At 42.0% G+C, this 18,634-nt stretch overlaps 1 protein-coding gene across 2 annotated transcripts in view; it reads left to right on the top strand.

The window, feature by feature from the left end:
• GMPPB (GDP-mannose pyrophosphorylase B) overlaps nucleotides 1–18,634 on the top strand; it is a 183,436-nt gene that overhangs the window by 61,958 nt on the left and 102,844 nt on the right. The window lies entirely within an intron of this gene.

Here is an 18,634-nt window from a genome sequence, read left to right as displayed (position 1 = left end):
TTGTGAGTGCATTCCACTTGGGTGCAGCTGACCTCGTGGGCGGAGTGTCAACTGTTTTCTCCTCAGATTTGTCGTGTGGCGACGAGTTCTTCTCTTCACACTTTTACCAAACATTACCCCTTAGATGTGTGGGCTCTAGAGGAAGTGACATTTGGGGAGAGTGTATTGCACACGTCTTTCGCCCAGAATAGAGGGGATTGGGTACATCCCACTCGTCTGGACTGATCAGGGGTACGAACAGAAAAGGAAAATTGGTTCTTACCTGCTAATTTTCATGCTTGAAGTACCACGGATCAGTCCAGAGACCCGTCCCCATCTGACAAGACTTCCTCGCTTCTGGATATGGCTAAGCAGATTGAGCTGACATTTGATATAATCAGAGTAATGAAAACTGTACATAGTTTCGTATATGTTTGTGTTAAATCAAGGAGTCCTAGTTTGCAGGGGGCTCCAACTTTAAGTCTCTGTTTGCCCAAGATTTATTGGGGTTTGTTAGGGTAGACATCTTGGCTTGGGAACAAGTCAATACTGAGGGACTGCAGGTGGCACTCTCCGTTATGTAGCAGTGCCTCACAGTCTGTTCTCTGCTTCCATCTGCTGGTAGGGATGCATAAACCCACTCATCTGGACTGATCTGTGATACTTCAGGAACGAAAGTTAGTAGGTAAGAACCAATTTTCCTTTCTATCAGCAATGCTGTTCTTGTGCTTTTTTCCTTTATCACTATATCCATTTCTTCTTGCATCAAGTTCTTTATTCTGTACAGTTCTCTCAGGGTCATGTCCCCAGTGTTTTTTAGTTACAGTGACTTAAATTTTTCATGATTTTCAGTGGATGAGGTGTGACACCTTATTATGCCTTTCTGTGTACAAGCCTTCTGACATCAACACGACATCCAGCAATAAGGCATGACATCCTTTGTCTCCTAATGCCTCCATGCTACCCCTAACACTCACGCAGGGTAACACTGAGGCCACTTGGAGGGTCCTGCCAAGCACTGTCCAGGCCCACCTGAATGTGCGCATGTGCTCCTACACTGCACCCACTAACTGGGTTCCTTTTTGTCTCAAGTTCAAGTTCCCAACCCACAAGCAATCCCCTGGTAGTTTCTAGGGATATTGAGACCCCCTCACAATCAAGGGATCTCACAATTCCTAGAAATATACCCAAAACCAAACACACAATACCGGGACCGTTAATCAGTCCAATACAAGCAGGGTTAACCAACTAATAAGTTTATTAACTGAAAGTAAGAACTGTGAGTGAAAAAAAAAAGATTTAATTTGCAAACAGGAACAGGCAAAACAACAAGTATTACAAAAGTAAAAGGTAACTAAAGACTTGGCTGTCCACAAAAGCTGAACAAGTCCCTAGCACAGATAAATGCTCCCGCTGTACTCCCAGCTGAGACTAGAGCATTCTAGCATCTTCAACACTAGTTCTCTTGTCTGCAGGACAAATCAGGGCCTCAGAGTACTAACAAGCATTCATTCACCAGTGACCGTCTGACCAGTAATAGTGTTTTTTGGCCAATGGCACTGAAATAAGTTTCTTACATATCCCAGCACCCCTGAGGAAGTGTATGTTGTCCAAGCTTCCTTCTGAATCAAAGCAGCATCCACAGCCTTTCTTTGAACTACTGTGCAGAGGTCAAACCCACCTGCAGGCCAGCACAGAGGAAATGAGCTCTCTGGGGGGGAAAAGCATCACAGGGCAGAGCATGCAAAACCCTTGTTTCGCCACATCCTTCAACTGTTAGGAGCTTCTGCTACCTTTCAAAAGAAATGAGAAAACCCTGCTAAAGTCCCTACCTTTTCCTCAGCTGTCTTGCAAGTAAAATTAGCTGGTCTGTGGAATATTAATTCCACTTTCACACTCAAAATCCCTGTTTGTAGTCCCGCTTGCTTGCCCACTTGTTTTGAAGTATGAAGTGGCTTATCTTAGCCTTTTAGACTACAATATTTATTTATCTGAGGTATGTAGTTTAGTGTGGATATCTTTGTAGTGTCTTGTTGCTTAGGGTCTAAAATTAAATCAGACCAACTAGAAATAATTACCACAAGATTTAATTTTCTGTTCTGTTTGCCAATGATAAAAAAAAAATCCAACCAAAATCACTTTGTTTCCATTCCTGGTACAAAGCAGTATTTCTCCAAGTGATGACTTGTAATTTTCCTTACCTGTATCCCTACGATCTGCAATAGAACGGTTTCTTTAAAATTTTAGTCTGGATTAATTTTGCATTTATTTGTGTAAGTCCATTAATTGATACTATTTATGCACAAGGATTTTCCCAAACCCCCTTAAATGGGCAGTACTCTATAGAATAAGAGATGGCTTTAAGCTTTATTTTGCATTTATTTGTTCAAAGTACTGGTTTTGCTCCTACTATGTACATTTTCTCTCAGCCTCCTAATTGGGCAAATCTATAAATGTAGATTTGTGACAGGGTAGGCTGGGAAAAACAAACAAGAAAACTACTCTTTCACACCTCAAACTGAAAAAATAAACTGCAAAGGTGCAGTTAAGCAAGACAACAAGCAGAAGGAAATAGTTCAGTTAAGCAAGTTACACAGACCCCAGTTCTTTAGTCAGTGCCCTCTCCCATTCTGCAGCCCTGCTTCAACAGCGACTCCCTCAAGATTGAGGTTTGTTCTGTCCTTACCTTTCTGCTTATTTGCTGTTAGTTCCTCCAAACAAACCTTATTACACTGAGGTCCATATTCAAAAGCCATTTAGACAGATAACATAATAGTTATGTCTAAATGGCTTATCCGGCTATATTCAGCAAGCAGGAGGCATTTTGGGGAGGAGTGGCTTTAGCTGGGTACCTTCTGCAGCTAACTCTGGTGGGCTGTAGGACTGTCCTAAAGTTGGCCGGCTAATTAGCATAGCAGCTGAATATGGACCCCTATACTTCAAACAAATAACCTTTATTCAATTACCAACAAACAAGGAAACAGCAATAAAGAAACTACAAAGGCACAATTAAGCAAGCTAACTTCCAAGTTATTCAAAAAATCCCATAGCAAATTATAAAGCAAAACATAAAATACAATCAGTGAACCCAACCCTTAAATAAATACTATTCAACAAAAACTATAACATTTACAAAAATTCAAATTACAGTATGTCAGAATAGGAAGTATAAAAACTAACAATTTCAGTAAACCTCCTCCCAACTAATATGCTCAAGAAGCAAAATGAATAATTTAAACTGCATCATAATCTTACATGGGCAGTATAAATAATGAAACCATAAAATCAACAAAACACACGTCATGCCATTTGTATACGGTAAAAAGCTGACACCATTATGAGAAATGGCACTGGTGGGGTAGGAGTGACTGAAGGTTGCTCCTCTCCTTGGGCGATTACTTGCTTTCAGATATGCGTTAAGGGGGAAACCAGGGGGACCGTCAGGGGGTGAGAGAAAACCCAGGGAAGGGCTTCTTAAAAACTGTGGACAGGGTTTGGTTTTAGTATATGCTATTGTAAAATAACACTAAAATCAAACGAAAGGGAACCCCCTCTAGACTTAAGATGGCATTTAAACTGCAAGGAGTTAGAGAAACAACAAATTTTTCTTGGGATGATGTTCCACAGAAACACTTTTTCTGGTTGCTTCAAATTTTACCACCTCAAAAGAGCAACTTTAAGTGGTCTTCTTTTGCTGTCTGTAATAGACAAGTTGGACAATGCCTTTGCAATTTGTCTTTCAAATAAGGAGAACTGAAATCATGCTTTGAACACAATATTTATGTAAAAATTCTTATATTCCACAACTTTCAGCTTTAAAGCTTGTCCAGGGGCAGATCACATGAGTACATACATAATATATAAGTATCAACAAATATGTAACAAATAACACCCATATGTTACATAAACATTACATCCAATTAACACATCTCATTTTACTTTAAACTGAGCCCTGTACTTGCTGAGAAGCTGGCGATATACTGTTTTGTTTCTGTATTCCTGTCAATATTCAGTGGGCTGGTGAATGACAGAATTATCCGAATAAGTTTCCCTGCATAGCTTTAAACCTAACCGGCTATATTCTGAATATAACCAGTTAGTGTCAAAGAACCCCAAAACAAAACCCTTTCAAGTAAGCAGGCCTGATCGCCCTAAGACTTCTCCAAAATTTAAAAAAAGTCGATGCTTAGCGCTTGATCCATTCCCTCAAATAATGAAAAAAAGATGCAGCCCAAAGCAGCCTGAGGCTCCCTTGCCCCCCCCCCCTCCCCCCCCGTAGCCTCAAGGTTTTAGAAAAGCGAAGACAATAACAAAAAAACATCCTTCCTTCTAGGAGTATAACGAAAGAGCTGAATAGACAAAGACGGGGCCTGATTGTTCACTGCTTTTGTGCTATAGTATGAATCTTGAATTGGGTTTTAAATTGAACAGGCAGATAATTGATTTGTGTTCGGAGTGAGGAATACATTTTACAGGTCTTTTAACTAATTTTATACTTCAGACCTATTCAGAATGTTTCCCTGTTTCTAATTTCTTGCACAGTGCAAGCTCACTGAATGAGTACATGCAACCTTTGAGTGCAGAAACATGTTGAGAGATGTCACTGTAGCTACAGCTCAAGGTTGCATCCTTCACATTCCAGCAAGGCTGTTAGATACAATCAAGTCACATGGTACCATTCACTGATACTCTCAAAGCACATTTAAGTACTAACTGAAGCCTTTAGACAATAAATAACTAAAATATCGCCAGCAAAACTGCATCTTCACTCAGAATAGTCTGGAAAATCTTGCTGCAGTACAAATGGAGAAAAATCATGGAGTGCCTTCCTCCAAAACTAAAAAAAAAAAAAAAAAAAAGTACCCAAAATCCTAATACCTACAGTCCACCTACTGGAGGATGAATCACTGAAAGAAATATTCCCTGTTCTCTAGTTCTAGGATTTTGTAAACCACTCAATCCAAAACAAAAGCTGGCACGAAGAAAACACAAGCAGTTTCAACAGATTTAATTTTATATTGCATTTATAGTTCTGTTGTACACCACTTTGAGTAATGTCAGGAAATGGCTAGAAGTGCTTTCAGAGACAGATACTGAACCCTTTGATGATGCCACATTGCACAATGTGCCAGTGCATCTATTTAGTACCCTGCAGTCACTCTTCTGAAGAAGATATTCAGCTGAAAAATCCCAGTCCTCTACTCATGTGGTGTACAACATGTGCAGGGAATGTACAAATAAACGGGACCTAGATAAAACAGACTCCAAAGACCAAAATAAACCTCCACAGACACAAAATAACTGACTCAAAAAAACAAACAAACCTGGGAACATTTTCTTCTGGTTATGTCAGCATATTAGTGACTTGTTAGAATTATATAAAACACAAACGGGCCGATACAGTAAAGCGCGGCCGCTGTTACCCTGTTTCTAACCCGCTTTGGGGACACAATTTGGACGCGTAAGGCGAACCCACGATTCAGTATCCGGTTTTACGCGTCCTTACCGCTTGCCGAAATGGACGCGTATCTGTCTCTGCCCGCCGCATGTATATGATATATTAATGATCGATTTTAGCTATTCCCTCTGATACAGTAACGTGCGCCCAGATTATCACCTTTTTAACCAGCTTATTTGCTGCGTCTTTAACCTGCATATTTACCGCCTGCCCTGACCCTGGCATTAGTGTGGTGTTCAGTCAGCTTCCCGCTGCCTTGAGCACCTGGCTGTACGTCCAGGCCGCGACCTCGCACGTCCGGCAACCCCTGCGTGCTGAGCCCACGCTCCAGCATCTCCAGCCACAGTTCCAGGGGCTCCCTGAGCGCGTACCCGGAGCCGCCGCTGTCCTCACCCCGCGCCTCCCTGCTGGGCTCGTCCCGCCCGACTTCGGGGACGTGTGCCGGCACAAGTCGCCGCCCCAGCCGGAGCAGCCGCCGCCGCCCCCCATCCCGACCGAGGATCGGCCACGCCGCACAAGTTCCAGATCCCCTACCAGGTGACTCCGTGCAGGGAGAGCGGACCCACCCAGATGTTCGTGGACCTTCCCGCTGCCTTGAGCACCCGGCTGGACATCCAAGCCGCGACCTCGGACGTCTGGCTTGGACGTCCAGCCGGGCGCTCAAGGCAGCGGGAAGGTCCATGAACGGACGCTGTGACCTGACCGGCTACAGCAGCGGCAGCAAGCCCAGTAGCAACTGGACCAGCGGCATCAGCATGGGCTACGACCAGTGGCATGGCGTGGCTGGTGGATCTGAGTTGGTGGCAGGAGGGGCAGGCTCGGGACCTGGACTGTGGGGGTGGGGGGGGACAAAAAACAATCTCGGGCTTTTTTTTTTTTTGGAGGTGCGATGCGTGTTCTGAGGGGCTGGGGAGCGGGTTGGCCTGCCGGCCCCTTGGCCTGACCATGCTGTTGTTGCAGCGCCAGCCCAGCATGGGAGGAAAGCCCCTGGCAGGGGGGGGAGAGCCGCACGTGTGATCGCTTCTGGTGGGTGGAGGATTGCGGCTCTGAACTAACTTCGCCCGGGAATGGAGCCCCTCTGCTGAGCTTCCCACGGCGCCTGGATTAAGGACCCCCTCCCCCAGCTTGTCCATGAGGCTCTTCTGGAACGGGCTCCTCCGGCAATCCGGAGGAGCCCGTCCCCGCCCAACTGCGGGGACGCATGCTGGCACAAGTCGTCGCCCCGGCCGGTGTAGCTGCCGCATCCCCCCATCCCGACCGAGGATCGGCCACGCCGCACAAGTTCCAGCTCCCCTACCAGGTGACTCCGTGCAGGGAGAGCGGATCCAGCCAGGCGGAGAGGAGGTTGGAAGCCTTGACCCTGGAACTGGAGAAGGAGCTGGAGCTGCACATGAAGAAAGAGTATTTTGGTGAGTAACTAGTGTGTGGTACTTGCTTCAGTGCGGACAAATGTTCATGGACCTTCCCGCTGCCTTGAGCGCCCGGCTGGACGTCCAAGCTGCAACCTCGGACGTCTGGCTTGGACGTCCAGCCGGGCGCTCAGGGCAGTGGGGTCTGTAGGAAAGAACCATCCACTTACCTGGTGCAATGACATTTGAAATGACATGTACCAGCGCACCCTGGATACTGTATAGGTGCTGTATACCGCTGTATACAGTAAGATGGTTTGCGCACGCCTACCGCTTCATGGACGTGCTTTGGATGCCACTTGGATTTGCGTCTAATTTGAATACTAAATCGAGCGGTATGTGAACCAAAATATGTGCGCGGCAAACGAGGGTGCGCCCAGCACTGCCGCACTCTTTCTTACGCGTCCTTACTGTATCGGCCCGAAAGTATTGCGTTGTGTAAATCCATAGAAATGAAAGCCAACAACAGATTATAGGTGAGAAAATGTTACTGGACTAACTCAATACATCCATGATTAGCTTTCGAAATCCATCTAGTCACAGATGTTTTGAGTTAGCCCAATAAAAAGGTGTCACCTGCAACTTGTTTGACCCTTACTTTACAAAAAAAAGGCTTCCCAAACCTATCTTGGTTAGACCACAGCCATTAGGGTTTCAGGATATCCACAAAGAATATAAATGAGAGAAATCTGCATATATAGAGTCTCTAATGTGCACAAACATCTCATGCACAGAGCTGTAGCCATGCAATGTGGCACCTATGGCCAAGTGAAAAACTGCGCACACACCCATTACACAGCATATGAAACCATGAGTTGAGCCTGTCAAATGTTTGTGCAGTAATGCCCATGGCTGGTGCAAGATTTCTAAGTAATCTAGAAAAAGCTTACAGCTTTGCACCCCCACCCCATCACACTCTTCTCACACACAATTAATTATGCATTTATAATAACAGATTTTACATGAGAAAGGACACTCACAGCAGTCTTCTGAGGTAAAAATATCACTTACAATAGTTGTTTTATATTTACATGCACTTCTGTGGTGCAAACCAGAAAGCCCTATAAAAAAATGCAAGAGAAACTTGGAACTCATACAGTATTAGGCTTACTGTAATGCGTCTTGGGCATGACCGTCAGAGAGCCACGAGAAAACAGAATTAAAATGCAATAAACTTTCTTTATCAAAACACTAACTGCCAGCACTCAAGCAGGAAAAATTCTACCTACGAAAGTTAACACTACAAATATTACACCAGGCCTAAAACAGTAATACACCTTGTTCTGGAAAACAGAACAGCCAAGCTACTCTAGATCCCTACATAGAAACTACACACTATCGGAATACCTCCATTACACATGCAAAACACAGGTAGACCCTCAAATACAAAATAAGGAGACCATAAAGCATAAATAGAAATCTACAGGCAGGGGAGGAAGTGACGTCATCTAAGCTGATGGCAGCCTAACTCGTGAGCTCCCTCGATACCCGCTACAAAATACTATCTACAGGAACTACAGCAAACTGCTTCTGATCCTCCGAGAGCAGCATTAGCCAGAGAACCCGGCAATAATGGCTGCGAAACGAAAGTCTGTCAACTTTCAGCGTTTCTCCTATAAAAAAAAACCAGGAGAGTAGGGCCCGATCGAAGGCACACACAGCGCAGATGCAGGGAGCCCACCATCTGAGCTAGACTCAGATGATGCATTTAATTTAGCCTCTGAGGAGGCGCTGACCCGCGCTGAATTCAGAAACTGGTTCAGCAGCTTGAGAAGTGACTTAAAAAATTACAGGAAAGAGATGCATGCCATGCTAGACTATTTCCATGAGGAACTTAATTCCATGGCAAAAAAACAAGGGGACAACCTTATGTCGTGGAAGGATTTTATTGTTGAATTTTATTATCTAGAGCCCGACTCCGGCTGAGTTTCGCCAATTAAGGCTACATCAGGGGCTCAATTTGCTTCAGATGGTTACATAACTACATAAACAATCTTTTATGTAGTAAGAAAGTAGCAATCAAAAATCCTTGGTCTTATAGGCAACTCACACTGCTTCGAAGAACGAAGTGTGTTAGTCTAGGTATTCAGTTGTCTATGTCCCAAGTTTGAAAATATAACTAACAGAAATTTTCTATTCCCCAAGTCAAATCGCCTTCCGATTTGTTTCATTGGACTTAATTCCATGGGCCACAGAGTGGATGAATTGGACATTAAATTAGATGGCCAGATTGAATGTACAAAACAGCTGCAAGAGGTATATACTTAGCTTCAGGAGGAGAATGCCACTATGAGAGCTAAAATGGCGGACCTGGAGAACAGAGCACGGAAGGGAAACCTGAGATTTTGCGGGTTTCTAGTAACACCAGAAAATGCTGATTGTGAGAAAACCATCATATGCTTCTGCAATTTCTTACTGGACAAAGATGGCAATGGTGAGCAGAATTCGACTATGGATATCAAACTGGATAGAGCGCACCAAACATTGAGGCCCATGGGAGCTAGTAAATTCCGTGACATTATTGTTTGTTTCCATGAATAATCTCAGAAAGATAAAATAGCAAACATAGCCAGAAAACAGATTAGGTGGCAGTGGGAAAATCAGGAAATATCTGTATATGCTGATCTATCCCAGGCCACCCTACAAAATAGATCAGACCTTCGAGAGGTGACTCAGTTTCTACGCAAGGAAAATGTAAAATACCGCTGGCTACACCCCTTCGGGCTCACGTTCACCTGGGAGGGCGTGTCTTCTCAATTGCGATCTCTGTAAGAAGCCACAGTCATCTTGCGGGATAAAGGATTTCAGCCATCTAATACTCCAGGACCCGATGCCAAGAAATTTATTCCTAAAGGTCAGCATCCGAGATGGCAAAGAGCTACTGCACGTAACAGCAGATTGAAAAGAAATTCTGATGCTGCCACTCGGGTGGAGGGGACCTCATGAGGGGGAAGATTGCTTTGAGTTAACTTCCTGGAGATCTTTTCTTCTACATCATTGAAGTCTTGGATCTCAGGCTATGCGAGCTGTCTTTTGGAATCGTCAACTTTTAATGGAACTAAAGTTTTATATTATCATAATTGTCTTATTACAGTACACTTCCTGTTACAGTGTTTACAATAGGGTTACGGGGGTGAGATGTTAGATACTATCTTCCTCTATAGGGAAGAGATATGAATCTGCGGGGAGGTGAATGCAGATCTATAATGGGGGAGGGTGGGAAATGGGAAGGTTAAAGAGGATCTATATCCATCTAAGTTTGAGATATCTTTGCTGATGACAGGTATTCTGTGGGATTTTAGTGTCCAGCATGCCAGACTTTGGACTTATAGGTACATATAATTATTCAAGATATATACTCAGGCCTTAAACATCCTTTGTATTTATCCACGTCCTGTTGACGAGTTATTAGTATTATTATAGTCTATGTTATATTTAAAATTTGTATTATTTATTTATATTTTATATGATATGTTATATGTTATATGTTACTCATATGTCAAGAAACGCTGTTTAATGTAACGCCTTTATTGCGACAGTTTTGTTCTATGTAAACCGACCTGATTCGATACTTGTATTGAGAATGCCGGGTATATAAAAATCCAAATAAATAAATAAATATTTACTGTACTTGTTATATATGATACAGCAAAAAGTGTCAGGGTTCCCAGGAGGATGGTACGATGGTGCAGAGGAGTGGGCTACTTTAATATACCATGGCCACGATTCGGATAGGCTCCCTGAATGTAAAGGGGCTTAATACTCCTTTTAAAAGGCGATTATTATTTACAGAATTGGGCCATTTACGTGTAGATGTCATATTTCTTCAAGAAACCCACCTGAAAGCTCAATATGAAGCCTTAATGAAATCTCAGGCATACCCATCTCAGTTCTATGCTCCGAGTTCTAACAAGGCAAAGTATGCAGGAGTGGGGGTCCTCTTTGACCAGCATTTTGTATTTGAATGTCAGCTATGTATTAAGGATCCATTGGGTCATTACATCATTCTAGCTATTTTAGTGGATGGGGTAGCCTATATTCTAGTAAACATTTATGCTCCCAATACAGAGCAGGGTAAATTCTTAACTATGTTATATCAACTTCTCCTGACCCATAGTAAAGGTGAGCTCCTCATGGGAGGGGATTTCAATTTAGTCCGAAACCCAAACGTCGATACCTCTAAAGGGCAGGTTTCTACCTCTAGGTCACATAGATTACGATTGCAAGAGTTCATGGATAATTGGCAGTTACTCGATGTCTGGAGAACCCACTATCCTCAGTCCAGATTTATACGTATTACTCTACTGCCCATTCATCACACTCCAGGATAGATTACTTTCTTTCAGATAGAGGGTTATTTAACCATCTTCTTAAGGCAGATATCATACCAGTCGCCTGGTCGGATCATGCTGCAGTGATCATTGATGTTAACTTCCAGAATTATGATAAAGGGATTAGGTTTTGGCGCCTCAATGAATCTCTACTGAACGATGAGGAATATAATAAATCCTTTATTGAACACATTAAAGATTTTTTCCATACTAATGATACAGGAGAGATATCCTCCTCTCTGGTGTAGGAAGCTTTTAAAGCCTACTCGTGAGGTTTATTGATAGCAAGGGCTACTTATGTTAAAAAAAAAAAAAAAAGTCAGCTTCAGGTGGCACAGGCCCTAAGAGCACAGATACAGACCCTTACTACTCAACATCAAGTTTCAGGATCCAGGAAGGTTTTAACTCAATTAACTAAAGCTAGAGAAGATCGCCTTCGTTTGGAGTCTGCTTCTATGAATCACCAATTGCTACTAACAAAACAAGCTTATTTCGAAGGAAGCAACAAGGCAGGGAAACATTTTGCCAATAAATTAAAGAAGGTTCAATATCAAAATTTGATAGCTAAAATTAAAAGTGAACATGATGTAATACAAATAATACAGACATACGTAATCGCTTTCTCAAATTTTATACAACACTGTATAGTATTAAGCAAGCAATATCCCAGGAAACGGTTGATTATTTAGAGAGGACCCGTTGCCCAGTTTAACAGATGAGGCCCGGACTTTATTAGATGCCGAAATCACTACCATAGAAATCCTTAATGTTATTAAATCCTTGCGACGAGGGAAATCACCAGGACCGGATGGAATAACTGCTAAGTTTTATAAATTGTTTTGCCCCTATTTGGTGACTCCCTTACAAAAAATGTTTAATCTATGTATGGGGGGATTTCTAGGCCCTGCCGCTAATAAGGCTGGAATCACAATATTACCTAAGCCAGGCCGTGATCCCACGTCCTGTAGCTCTTACCGGCCCATTTCCCTGATAAACATTGACCTAAAAAGTCTAGCCAAAATATTGGCGGAACGAGTAAACCACTATCTTACTGGTCTCATTCACCAAGATCAAGTGGGATTTATTCCAGGGAGATTAGCTGGAGACAATATTCGGAAACCTATTGATTTAATGTGGTTGGCGCACGAGCACCAAACAGAAACGTTTTTTTCTTTCCATAGATGCCGAAAAGGCTTTTGATATGGTGCATTGGCCTTTTCTGTTTGGGGTCTTGAAAAAAAATGGGTTTCGGTCCCTCCTTTTGTGAGTGGCTCTCTAAATTATATGATCATCCCAGAGCCTGCTTGAAAGTCAACGGGGGTTTTTTGGATTGTTTTGAAGTTTTGTAGAGGAACCCGACAAGGTTGCCCACTATCTCCTATCTTATTTGCCCTGTTCTTGGAGCCTCTGGCTATTAACATCAGACGTAGCAACGAGATTGAGGGTTTTCGAGTCAGCGGCGAAGCATACAAGCTTTGTTTGCTGATGACATTGTTTATAGTTGCGCAATCCCACACATCCTTGTTAGGGATAGAGCATGAGCTTCGTCTATTTAGTGGAGCTTCAGGATTTAAGGTTAATTGGGAAAAGTCGGAAATCCTCAACATCACATGCCCAGCTGCTACTGTTCAAATGCTACAGCAAGCACACGCATTCAGATGGGCAACCCATAAAATTAAATATTTGGGTATTTATCTAAACACCCAAAAGAACTCTTTGCATTAAACTATACTCCTTTACTACGAAAAATATCGATAGATTTGGAACAATGGGGTAATTTACCTATCTCTTGGCTAGGGCGCATAGCCACTATCAAAATGAATATTTTACCCAAATTGTTGTATTTGTTTCAATCACTTCCTATACCTATCTCAAATGCTTTATTGAAATTATGGCAACGGAAAACCTTCAGTTTCATATGGAAACGAAGGCCGCCCAGAGTCAGCCGCAATGTGCTTTATCAAACTAAGCTAGAAGGGGGACTGGGTGTACCACACTATACCTGGGTATTATGTTGCCGCTCAGCTCCATCCCTTGATAGGGTGGCATTCTGTACATGACGTAAAACACTGGGTCCATATTGAAGACTTCCATATGTCCGGAATGCCACTATCCTCTATACCATGGCAACCACGAACAACATGGCGGGAATGCCCTTCTATGTTACCTACAACTAGACATACCATGCAGATAATGGGATAAGTGGAAAGGGAAATTGGTAGGTAGGAAAGATTATTTCCACTCGTCTAGTTTATTCCACAATACTGATTTTTCACTGGGTCTTCCTTCGGTTGCTTTCAGGGTATGGAAGGATCACTCTGTGACTAAGTTGGAACATATTTGGGGAGGGGATAAGATAATGTCCTTTGACTCTCTGTCAGAAATATCACTTACCTGCAACAGAATTCTTAGCATATCGTCAGCTCTCCCACTTTTGTCAGAGTAAAAATATTCAGAGAGAATTACTATTAGGGAAATCTTTATTTGAGGGGTTTTGCTTTCCTTCAACACAACAGAGGGGCCTAATCTCCAAAGTTTATAAATTAATGAATGCCAGACTCACGGTATCGCAGCCTTATATTAAGGCATGGGTGAAGGACCTAGCTCAGTGATGGCTAACCTATGACATGCGTGTCAGAGGTGATACGCCAAGAGGTTTTTGCTGACACGCGCAAGGTTTCATGGACTATCGGGAATTTTTTTTTTTTTTCGGCTGCGCCAACCCTTTAAAATTTGTTTTTTAGTATCCACCCACCCTCCAGACCCCTCCACCCCCCCCCCCCCCCAATGCCCCCGGGCGCAGGGAGGCTCATGAGGCTCACGTCGCCACGGCCCGAAGAAAAAGATTGCATTTAAACGCATTGATGCTCCTTCTCTTTCCTGCCTGTGCGGCCCCGGAAGTAAACGTTGGCGGAGCTGCATGGGCAGGAAGGAGGAGACGCATCGGTGCGTGCAGAAGAAGAGCAGTGCTTCACTAAGCAGATAGGGTAAAGAATTATTTGTTTTTGCTTTATTAATAAATACAGTACATATATTAAAATTATAACTTTTTGTTATTAATTAGAGCTACAAATATCACAAAATTATGGATTTTTCTAGAAGTGACACACCATCCGAGTTATGCTCGGTCTTTTTTATGAATTTTGACACACTGAGCTCAAAAGGTTGGCAATCACTGACCTAGCTAATGATCTATCCCCCGAGACTTGGGATGATATTTACTACCACATCAGCAAAGCCTCAGTATCCTCTTCTATAATTGAAAACGGATACAAGCTTTTATACCATTGGTATATCACTCCTGAAAGGCTCCAGAAATTCTCTACAGGTTATGATGGGCTGTGCTGGCGAGGCTGTAAAGTTCTTGGGTCATTTATGCATATGTGGTGGTCAGGGAACTACATTACATCTTTGTGGTCACAAGTGGAAGACTTCTTGGCTAAGGAGTTATCTGTCTCAGTAAAGTTAACAATGGAATATGCGTTGTTACATAGTGTTGACAGATGGAACACATTCTGTACACCCTTTTTGTATCCAAGTATGTATTGCAGCCAGATTAGAGATTGTGAAAGATTGGAAACGGAAGGAGAGACCCCCTTTTTGCAGCTATCCTCAGAAGATTGGACTAAGTCTGCACCTTGAATAAGCTGACTGCAGAGAAACGTCAGACAGTGCACTCCTTTCAACAAATATGGGGCCCATATTTACATTGGTGTGACCTTTGGGACACATAAGTGCAAACCTTTGTGTATATGTAAAAATTTATATTTATGTTTCCTTTGTTAACTAAGCTGTTTCATTGTATTCGACTAAGGAATTTTTTCCTGCTTTTTCTGTTTCACTGTAAACCGGCATGATTTGCATTTAATGCAAGAATGCCGGTATATAAAAGTTAAAAATAAATAAATAAATAAAATAAGGAACTATTATTAATCTTGCAGAAGAAGTATTTCCTTTTTATCGGCTGATTACTTCCTACCATGGGCATATGGTTAAGGAGAGATGTGGGATATTGATTGACTTACACACAGTAACTATGTGATGTGTATAACTTAGAGGGATATACATTGTAAATCAGCTCATTTCATTGGTTCTTAGATGGATATGAGTAGGGGGTAGGGTTGGGGGGTACTCTGGGGACATAACGGACAAAAATCGGTGAAGTGATTGTATTTTATATTATTTATTTCCAATGTTACTCTGTTATCGCCAATAAAAATGTTTATACAAAAAAAAAAGAAATCTACAAGCAAAAACTGAACTGGAAATCGCAACAAGTCAAAATCTTTATGCATTGCAATAATGGAAAAATACAAGCATTACCATTCCTCATAAAACAATACAATTAATAAAGCCATACCAATAAAAATAATAATTCAAAACTAATGAATAGAATAACATTCAATAATTAAAAACTAAAAATTTCCAAACAAAATATTTCAAACACACATTTCAAATAACACCCAACAATTAAAACTAAGGATTAAAAAAAAAAAGTCCCCATTATCCATACCTGTGAATTTTTGATTTCCAGATACCCTGAAATTGTAATGGATTAGCAGAAAGAGAGGAAGAGGGATTGTGCACACACATGCTCGCTCTCTTCCACACACATGGTCTCTCTCTCTCTCGCTCTCCCACATGCATTCGTACGCTCTCATTCTCCCACAAACATACACTCATGCTTTCTCTTGCTCCCTCTTACACACTTGTGTGCTCTTTCTTGGGCGCTTACTGTCTTCTTCAGCCCCCGCAGCCAAGGGGCCAACCCAGCTCTGGCCTTGGACTCCTGGCAGGGAAGGGCATGGCAGGGTTCACGCCGCCGCCTCCTCCTCCTCAGCAGTGCAGCTCTGCCAAAATCAACAGCATGATTGGAGGGGCCTTAGGAAGTGGAAAAGCAATGTGGCCCTGCCAGAATCAGCAGTGTGATTGGCTGGATCACACTATTTTTCCACTTACTAACGTTCCACTGACCACATTGATTTCAGCGGGGCTGCACTGCTGTTACTCTTACTGAGGCCCCGCCGTCTGCACTGCTCTTGCTAGCCCATGGTGGCTCTATGGCGCCCTTCAGTAGTGCTGCTTATGGCTGTGGCCATATTGGCCGTAGGCATGCCTCGGCTCTGCTCATGCATATTTATTGTGGATACATCTTGAAAAGAAGACTGGCTATGGGGTCCCCAGAACAGATTTGGGAAACCCTGCTTTGGGTATTGATTTTCTCACATTTTACCTGATATTATTTTCTTGTAATTGCAGATTCCTCTAGAGCAGATACACTTTAACGAATGCCATAGCTAGAAGGGCTCCTGAGCATGTATAGCCCATGCCTTCTTTTGCTTGCAGCCTTTCACTAAATCAGGGAACAAACCTGTTCTGAGGAAGTCACAGCCATTCAGGTTCTCAAGATATCTACAATCAAAATGCATGAGATAAATTTGTATATACTGAGTCTCCAAAGCATGCAAATTTCTCATGCATATTCTTTGTCAGTATTTTGAAAACCCAATTGGCTGTGGGGTTCTCAGGACAGGTTTGGGAAGCCTTGTACAAGAAGGTAATTTTAGACCACCATATATAACATGTCTGTTATGCGCAGCCTTTACTGTTAATTTTCCAAGTAATTTTATGCACATAAAATTACTTTGGCAATTTTGAGTTAAAGTCCTCTAGTACATGCACAAGCTGCATCCAGCAAGTAACATCTGCTTTTGAAAGTCCAAAAGCCTGTGAAAACCTATCTCAGCTCAACTCCACCCCTCGGAATGTCTACCTTGAGTGCACACAAAAGAATATCCAAAATCTGGTTATGCATGTACTTTTTTATATGCTTAAGACCTGATTTTAAAAAGTGTTGGGCCCACTTTCTTTCTTAAATTTCCTTACAAATGTTTAATTTCTTTTCAGAGTAACTAATTTGTGTTTTCTAACCTACTTCATTTAAAAACATTTCTTTCAGATAAGGGTTAACTGCAGACTGAAGAGGGTTTATCAACATGGGAGTAGTCATTAGCAGAAGTATAATTAAGTACCTCTTCTCTACCCTCCCTTTTATTTTTTTTTCTTTTATTTAAATTTCTTTGGTATTTGCCCCCTCATATGAATGTGGACTTGTTACTAGTTTGTTTTTGGATGATGGATTTCATGTGGGTACTAATGTACATTTCTTTATTTTCTTTACATTCTTGTATTTAAATATGCAGAAATGTAATAAAGGTTAAATTATTTAAAAAAAAAAAAAAAAAAAAGCATTTACATGCTTAAAATTGGGTTTTACATGTGTAAATGCACTTTACCCATGTAAGTAGGCTTTTGAAAATTGCTACAATAATTTGTCAGTGAGTTGTCCATAGGATATTCTTGTGTAAGTGTACTTTACAAGAGTAAATGCCTTTTGAAAAGTGTTACAATTGTGTGTTACATTTACATGTGTAACTCCTTTTAAAATTACCTCCATAGCTTCTAGGGTTATTTTCAAAGACCTACTTACACACAAAACTGGGCTTAATGTGTGAAAGTGGCTTTGAAAATTACATTGATGTAGTTAATTCAATAAATTTACATTCTCAACTCATTTTATACTGATATGATAAAGGGAGCATAACTCTTTGAAAGCTGGTGAGAAATATATAAGGGTAGTCCAGTTAAAAGAAAAAATTTCAAAACCTGTTTGCTGTCCTCTTATTTCTGTTTCTTTAAGTGGTTGAACATACAGCCATGTTTCTTTGTCTAGGACCAACAAGTCCAACTTGTGGACCAGTGTTGGCCAGTAAACTCGTCTTTCTTTCTACTTGACAGTGTCCTTTCTACTGTAGCTTCCTCAGGTCTAGGGATATACAGCCAATGGGACATGATTGGACTGCTCCTGTAGGTGGTGTGTAAGGGAAACTGCAGAATCAGCTGCAGCACTGACATTCGGCCTGGAGTAGAGATGACCTGACTATCTATCCTTGAGTATTGTTTAGACTGGAACTGCTGGCAGGGATAGTGAGTAATCCTGTCCTGCACGCACACTTGTTGACATTGGGCTATAAAGGACGAACAGCTATGGCTGCAAAACAGGGAGAGCGAGAAACATACTTTCACTTTGCTGGTATGCAAAGTGCTGCGTGTCCTTTGTAGACGTACAAAGTGACAGGACCCCTTTTGCCTATGGTGGGCTCTCTCTCAGTCAGGCTGATGAAAAGGGTGTTGTGAGTATTGGCTGAAATATTGTGCACGAATACAGATGAATATGCTTAGAATTGTTCTTAATGCTTAGAACTGTATATGCTTAGAACTGTATATTTTAGTGCTTAGAACTGTATACCTTTAATACTTAGAATTATTAAGATTGTATATCAATAAACATATTATTTTACTTTTACCTTATTCTCGCCTACCTGATTCCTTACATGGTGTGTGCGAGCATGATGAGTGAGATGTGGGAGCACCATTCTTGTCCACCATGTCAGAGG

This window comes from Rhinatrema bivittatum, chromosome 4 (genome assembly GCF_901001135.1).
Source record: "Rhinatrema bivittatum chromosome 4, aRhiBiv1.1, whole genome shotgun sequence".
NCBI classification, from domain to species: domain Eukaryota; kingdom Metazoa; phylum Chordata; class Amphibia; order Gymnophiona; family Rhinatrematidae; genus Rhinatrema; species Rhinatrema bivittatum.
This window is presented reverse-complemented; position numbering and strand designations above follow the sequence as displayed.